An 8314-nucleotide genomic window follows, 5' to 3' on the forward strand; every position below is an offset into this window, starting at 1 on the left:
TCCGTCGAAAGGACCCGGTCCTGATGGGATTCCATCATCGTTGGTATCTAAAATTGCAGCATCTCTTGCCGTACCGCTACGTATAATTTTCAATAGATCGATTTCAGAATGTGCTTTTCCCATCCACTGGAAAACTGCTTCAGTATCTCCAATCCCTAAATCTGGAAACTCTAACCGTGTAGAGAACCACCGGCCCATATCAATCCTGTGCTGCTTTTTCAAAGTGCTCGAGTCTCTGATATACGAAAAGCTATATTCAGCAGCTAAACCGATACTCACGGGATATTAGCACGAATTTGTGAAGAAAAAATCGGCGCTGACAAACCTGATGTGCTCAGAGAATCCAAAAATCGTTATCCTCCGATAGAATTTGCCGATCAAAACACCCGTGAGAGAGATTTTTATCCGCAAGAACACTATACTAGCGCTTATCAACTTCAATTTTGCTCTCGATAAGTTGTGCATTCCGATTCAAATTTATCGTCTCTTGTAACGTTAAGGATAAGTTCTCGCTCCAGGACGAGAGAAAATTTTACACTATTTTGCATGGAGTTAAGGGCGCGGAGAGTCAGAATGGACGTAAACAGATAAAAAAGCACTCTCTATACGTTTGATTTTTCGATTGCTTCCAGTTTTGTCGGAAAATAATCTCAGAACTAGAACTGACCGAGACAAAATAATTTCGGACGAGTTATCTTGATCGGCATTGGAAAGGGGTGAGAAGTCATCGCGTTCTCATATTTATCGCTAAGTGTTACACAAGTGATAAACCAGTTATCATTATCAGATCTGCTTGATTTGCTTCCCTGGATGTGCTATGTAAATGAATTGCACACCGCAACAAATAAAAGAATGCAAGTGGATTCAATGTATATCGACTTTGCCAAGGCTTTCGACAAAGTACAACACATCATAGCAATAAAAAATCTCGATCGCTGCATTCCGATTCCCGATTCTGATTCCTTCATGGATAATAAAATGGATGCATTCCTACCTGATAAAACGCCAAGGTTACACAAACATCCGAGGAACACACTCTACAGTATTCGTCATGCCGTCTGCTGTTCCACAAGTTAGTCACCTAGGGCCGCTTATCTTTGTGCTTTTAATAAAAGACATAGCTTCCTACCTCAACTCGACTAAACTACTGTATGATCTAAAAAATTACAGAGTCATTGACTCGATAGTGGACTGCATTGCGCTCCAGGAAGATATGAACAAATTATTGATATGGTGTAATACGCATGGGATGGAAGTGAATGTTGGAAAGTGCAAATGCATAAGTTTTTTCAGGAGCATCAATTGTATTCGGGACTCAGGGGCTCCACCTTAGAAAGAGTTTCAACGATAAAAGATCCCATGCCCTTAAAACCGTATTCTGTTCGCGTTCCCAACTTCTAAAAAGAAGCCGGAACAACGGAATCAACAGCTCGTTAGTACGAAGTGTACTGGAATATACTGCACCTGTTCGGGCACCTTACCAATCCGTTCACATCGAAAGATAGAGAGGGTTCAGAAAAAATTTCTCTCCTATGCATTACGAATATAGCCCTGGCGAAATTCTGTACGTTTACCACCTTATTCCGAGAGATGTGGTCTTCTGTCACTGACGTCTTTGAGTCAAAGGAGGACGAACCTACTTGCAACGGGTCTTCGTGTACGAAATCTTAACAAACGTGTTGAAACTTACGTTTTCTTTCCGGCGACCTATAGGTTTACAGCAGCAACTGATTTCTGCTGCGAGCAGAACCGAAACATTGTTTGTTTTGGTTCCTCTTTCTTGTTGTTCAATTCGCAATCGAGAACAATAGATCAATGATTGCTGATGACAAGTAATGATGATAAACGCGGTACAAATGTTTACATCATCACACGGTCAAGCGAGACTACTCAAATTGTGTTCGTGGTAACACAACAGCGTGCCAGATATATTCTGGGTAAGAATATCAAAGTACTCATTAAGAAATGAGTACTTTCCCGGTCAGGGAATAGAAGAAGTGGAAAGTGACAATTAGCTATCGCTTATTAATATAGTTGTATTCTACTGACCTCACAGACGAAACATGAATAAAGATAACTCTATTCCACCACTGAAACCTGCGTTTTCAACAGGTTATGGGCCCAGATACGTTTGGAGAAACGGAACATGAGTTAGTTAGAGGGGTACTCTCAATACTTGCGGTTAGCAAGTTCATAAGCGACCAGTGCAGAAGGACCAGCCAGGTCGAGGGGCCAGCCACCAGCCAGAGGACCACCGAAGAGGGCCAGCCAGCTGATGGAGAACCAGCCAACGCCGAGACGAGCCAACCTAGGGTCCCCGAGCCAGCGGAGATGAACCAGCCAAGGTAGATGCCAGGCAGCCAAAAGTCCACGGCCAGCCAGGAGGTACCGCCAGAGCCCGGGGAGGTTTGCGGATTGAGAGAGCTACTTTCGATGCCGTCACGCGCCACGTTGCGGTTAGCAAGCGTGAGCTCACCGACGGCCGGGAAGAATCCCAGGATCCGCAACCGAGATGGTTCAGCGCGAAGGTCGGTAGGTCCACCCCGGAACAATTGGGTGGAGCTGATAGCCGAGAGGGTTACTCTCGTGCTGTGATTGTGCGCTGTGATCAGCAGTTATGAGCTGACCCATGCACAGAGGACCACCAGCGCAGAGGATCGTCTGTGCAGAGGCCACGAAATGCTCCAGGTCAGCCAGAAGGTGTCACTGGAGTTCGAGGCTGGGAAGTCGGGTTCCGAGAGTGTTACTCTCGATGCCGACACGAACCGTGCTGCAGTTAGCAGCATGGTTTCATTTCCGACGGCCGGGAGGAGAACTCTCGGGATCTGTTACCAGGATTGGTCAGGTCGGAATGTTCCAGATGGAGGATTAGCCCGGGTCGAAGATTGGAAGAAACTGTTCGAGAGGGTTACTCTTATGATGTGGAGCTACGCTGTGATCAATACGCGTGAGCTTATCCAAGCTTACAGAACTATTTTTCTGTGGCTTTGGAGATGTTTTGCGCGACGGTTAGTTGCCAGCAACTTCAGCAACGCATCAGAGCCAGATCGGGCTCATGCTGCTGAACATTGCACTCCGGCTTTTTGGAGCGCTCAAAGCGTTGAAGCTGCAAGTCGAGAGGATTATTCTCGTACTTGGTAGTTGCGCTGCGGTTAGTATGCGCAAACTTTTATTCGACGGTTGGAAGCTGTTCCGGGTGCTGCGGCGGAGGTGGTTCAGGCAACGGTTAGTTGCCAGCGATTTCAACCACTTCTTGATTTTTGCGACATTTAGGACGAGTGCTGCCGATCGAAGTCAGGCTTATTCTCGGAGCCACCGAGAGAGGGCTTTGTTAGCTACAAGAGGATGCTTTTCTGGGGTTACCAGAACACAACACTCAAGATATGTTGTACGATCGCACGCTGAGGTTATCAGCCACCAGAGTCAACGCAAGATTCGTGATTCTGGTGCCCGTCAGCGTAGGGTGCGAAACGAAAGCGACTTCAAAGGTAGCAATGACAACGATGACGATGATGATCAAGATTTCGTCAATCCCGAACCGGTCCAGAGACACAGTCATCGAGCAGGAGAAGCTTATCAACGCTTCGTTGCTAACGTAGCCGCTGATGATGAGGAAGAGCAATTTCGAATCGTCAGCAAGCTCAAGGGCTAAAGGGACTGCTTATCGCGGAAGACCACCGCAGCCATGAAAGGGACGAGATTCAGGCTGAACGAAGTGAGGTTATCACTGAGCAGCCGTTCACCGATTTGATCGGTTGTTTGCAGTTTTCGAGGCCGAAAATCAATGCTGCGGTTAGCGTACTAAGCAACTATCAAGCAGCCCTGTATGAGAGCGAGATTTGGGAATCAGTTAGCTTAACCCATGTTACAGGAAACCCATTCCGTTTCTCGTACAAATGGGTCTTCTGTAAGACAGCTATCGAAAAAGCCCTGGAGAAGTATGCGGCATGGGAGGCGGTTTTCTCTGGCTGCAGAGAAGCAGAACGAGTTTTGGCCAAAATCATCCACTACATCGATGCTGTCATGCTTTCAACGAGGTTTTCCACCTTTTCGACTTTAACGCAGGCTAACAGGTGTGGTGGATATGAGTACAAATAAGCAGTTAGATAAAAATTAAATTATAATATTCAAATAACGTTTAAATCTGTTAGTAATAAATGCTTATAAACGTTCTCTGGCAACACGGAATGTTATTTATCATTGGGCCTATGATTCGGTAACGCATTCATTGATTGAATTAGATGTGGGTGTCAGAAATTGAGCAGAATGAATCTTATTAAGGCGGTCTTGAAAGTGTGTGTGCGAGGAGAAAGGATGATGCAATCGAATGAAAAAAACGGTCATTCTTTTGGCGTCTTTTGGGAAGAAAAGTTTGTGCGCGAGTGGATAAGATACATTAATGAGAAATTCCTTCTTCGGTCACCACAACAGGTATTCGCTCCATTTACTTTAAAATTTCCAATCGTTGCCGACGCAACCACAGTAACGACGCTGTTAGCATTTACTCACGAACGAAAAAAAAAACATGCAACGGAAGAACGCCGTCTTAGTGAACTATAAACAATGGTGTTTCGTTCTGTTTGCGTTGCCTAGCGTTCTTTGTTGATTTTCTCTTCCCGATTTACAATCATTGTTTACTCCAGCAATCATTCGGTTCGCAACTGAATCCATTCGTTGTCGCGTTGATTCGGCGCGAGTTGATGACAATGCTGTTGATTCATGTCCAGACTCAGACCCTCAAGGAATAATGCTACTTAGAGGACAATTCCTAAGATAAAGACTAAGATCCATAACCGATAAACAATTTACACTACTTGAGAGTAAATTAAGCCAATAATGACATAGATTTGGTTTTTGGGCACCTCTTGAGTTCCTAGAATTAAATCGTGTTTCTTCATGAAGCATTCGTGGCGAAGCATATTCGTCAGTGAGTCTAGAAGGTGTCGAATGATTCGACGTCGAATATGCGCTATTTTTTCATCAAATGCGAATGATGATTCTTTGATGGTTGTCGATAGTAACTCAGAAAATAACTGATCACTAATGAGGGGAGAAAAACAAACTAGGTATGCGCCGTTCGATGCTGAAAAGAGTCGTTTCTTTAGAAAGCAGACTTTCTATGTTAAGGAGCTAAATCGTTGGTGACTAGGGTCGGGGAAAAAAATCATTCTGATCAAAGATCGGCAACCTTGATCTGGGATACTGCAACATTTCCGGCCGACTGGATGCAGGGTGTCCTTGTGAAAGTCAATAAGAATGAAGAAATGACAGAGTGTGGTAACTAGCGAAGTATAACGTTGATCTGTACAACCATCAAAGTACTTTGCAAAGTGATCCTGAACAGTATCCAGAAGAAAATTCGACGCTACACTCCGACGGCAACAAGCTACAATCCGGGCGATCATGTGTGGACCACATCACAACGTTACGAATAATACTGGAACAAATCAACGAAATCCAGGACTCTCTTCTGCTGGTGATCGTTGATTTCGAAAAAGCATTCGACCGACTGAACTATGAAAACATCTTGGTGGCTCTAAGGCGACGAGGAGTCCCAGAGAAACTAGTCCATCTCTTCGAAGCATAGTACGTGGCATTTTCTTGCAAGGTCTTACACGACGATGTCTTGTCTGATCCAGGGGGTGACAGCCCTATCCTTTGTCATTGATTTTGACAACCATCAAAATTACGGGCCCACGATTTTTTGGGCCCATAACAAACCTGACATTTTGCTGTCAAGGAACCGGACTAGATGTCAAATCCTAGAGAATTATGAATGATTGCAAACTAACACAACCATCATTCTGGTTCTCAATGGTTGAAATTTTGACTTTTTCAACTCTGTACTGCTTTGAGAGGAAAACACCATAAACGTTTCTCCCGATGGATAGAAAAAAAGAAAAAGATTCTTGTTCGCAAGAAGAACCAGATTGTCACCCCCCTGGTCTGATCCAATCCCGGTAACTGCTGGAGTGAGACAGGGATGTATCTTATCAACAAATTTGAATCTTCATCTCAAACGTCAAGTCCGTATTGTAGTACGGGTGTGAAACTTGGTACACATATGCGGTAACGACGCGAAAACTGTAAGTATTTGTGAATCGCTGCCGGCGGAGTATCATCGGCGCTTGGTGGCCTGGCTATCTCAAATGAGGAATTACATCGCCGTTATCATCAAAGGGCGCTAGAAATCTAGATTCGGAAACGCAAATGGAAATGGATTGGTCATGTGCTGCGAAAAGATAAGGATGAGAATTGCAGAGAGGCGCATTAATGAAATCAAGAAGGACATCGGAGGAGAAGCAGAACCAGAAACTCATAGCGGCTTAGCCTGTCCGCCGAAATCCGAACTGTTGACGAGAATCTTCACTGGGACCTATTGGAGACGCTGGCTCCGGATCGTCAACAGTGCAGGTCTTTTACCACCTGTACGCCGGAGAATCGCCGCGGGGTCATAAAAAACTTCGGGAAAATTTTGGTAAGAATGCTTTAAAATAAATGAAAAAATCAATCGCATTAATTCCGGTTGTGATTAGTGAAAATTAGTGAAAAGTGAACCAGTCTACCCGACAAACCTACATAAGTGTATCGCTACCGTACCTACACAGAAACCCGCCAAACAAACCCTCCTCCACTTAGAGAGCTTCTGGAGTAGTAAAAACAATTTATCCCATCCGTTGATTGCCGCCAAACCACGCTGTTTGTTTCCACTTAAGCCTTCGTGTAGCGAAAATGTTCATCCTGCACGATGTTATTCTTCGGGCGGGCCGCTCGAAAAATACACTTCTTGAGCGCGCGCCAAAAACTGACACCACACTTTGTGCTTCTTTCTATTCTTTTTTTCGGTTGCTTACTCGTTAGTCGTTGTTGTTGTCGTCGACGACCTTTTCACCCGTCCGTGGTCCCTCTCTCTTTTAAAGTCGAAGCTTTCTGCCACGTGGCCACATGCTGCCTCAGAATCGTCAACTAAGCGCGCCGGGCGAGTAGATGATGCGGGCTGGCGTTACGCCACTAGAATTGGGCGACCCTTCCGGTTCTTCGCAGCAACAGTTTTGACGATTCGACACGGTCCTGCTGATGATGGTTGCGGTAGATCCGGGCAAAGGACTAACGAAGCCCCAGCATCGAAAGCGTTTCGCATGATTCGATTTTTATGTAAATTCAGCTTAAATAAACAACACTTTTCACTCACTGACGTTTCGCTTCTTGGCATTTCAGTCGTCGTCGTCGTCGCGCCACACTGCAGCAAAACTTCACACACTTGGCGCCAACTTCTTTCCACCCCCACAACCCACTTTTTCCCGTTTTTTTTTTCAACCGCGCCAAATATCGTAAAACTCAACGATTTTCGCCGTATTCAGCCGTATCCGAATAAGCGGTACCGGATCCACCCATTTTACAAGCTTTTTCAATCAATATTTGAATTGCTAACAGCGAACGGGCTCTCCTCATGAAGAAATGCAGCAGCAATCGATGATGCAGCCTAATCCTGCCGTATAACGAGGAACGTTACTTTGCCTGCCTGCCTTCCTTTTTGGCGCCATCATCGTCTGTGGAATGAAAAATGAAAAGTAACACAGTATTAGCTTAACTGCTATAAGGGCGGAAAGGCGTAAGTACTACTGGATAAGGAAGGGGGATTTTTTCTGGCTTTTTGCTGTTCCAGGTTGAATTATGTTCGGGACTTTTTCGTAGAAGTTAATCGCCTCAAGCTAAACATTCTCCATTCCCGTTACTGTATCTCAGGAAAAGATTGATCTGCCTGCTATACATTTTACTGCTTGGGCTTATCGCTTTGAAAAAAATTAAGATTGTCGAAACTGTTTATGAATTTCCCATAACTGTCTGGCTTTATAATATTCATGAACACTCTCTTGTTTGATGTATTCATAGGTGTTAGGTATGTATAGAAATATTGAGTGACTCAAATGTTCACATTTATTGTTATTTAAGCAATCTGTACTTTTTTAAGATATTGTTGTATTCGTTCGATCAAATGGTTTTCTATTAAATTAATTGAATCCATCGATAAACACTCTTTTGTCCAAAACACTGCTGTAAAAATATCGCTTATTTTCTTTCTGATCTGTTCCGTAGAATAATAATATTGAACACGTTAGAATGAAATAGAACACATGTTCATTCCTCAGAAGTTCTGTAGTTTCAAAAAACAATAACATTATGATAAATTTTCCCAACAGACGCTTCAGAAGCGCTGGACTTCTATTGATAGTCTAACTTTCTTATAAATCTCTTAACATTGTCATCCTATGTAATGTAAAAGCTTTAAAACCCTATTTTTTCGCTCATAAAT

General features: G+C 44.0%; 1 protein-coding gene across 2 annotated transcripts in view; it reads right to left on the reverse strand.

The window, feature by feature from the left end:
- The window catches only part of LOC129751883 (lachesin), a 338054-nt gene extending 330511 nt beyond the window's left edge, over window positions 1-7543 (reverse strand). Inside the window, exon 1 of one of the 2 annotated variants that reach the window (XM_055747642.1) lies at window positions 6605-7543. The gene's annotated coding sequence lies outside the window, so the exon portion shown is untranslated. Of the gene's footprint in view, window positions 1-6600 lie in introns of both variants that reach the window. The other variant, XM_055747641.1, reaches the window with a different exon arrangement.
- Window positions 7544-8314: the final 771 nt, after the last annotated feature.

This window comes from Uranotaenia lowii, chromosome 3 (genome assembly GCF_029784155.1).
Source record: "Uranotaenia lowii strain MFRU-FL chromosome 3, ASM2978415v1, whole genome shotgun sequence".
Taxonomy (NCBI): domain Eukaryota; kingdom Metazoa; phylum Arthropoda; class Insecta; order Diptera; family Culicidae; genus Uranotaenia; species Uranotaenia lowii.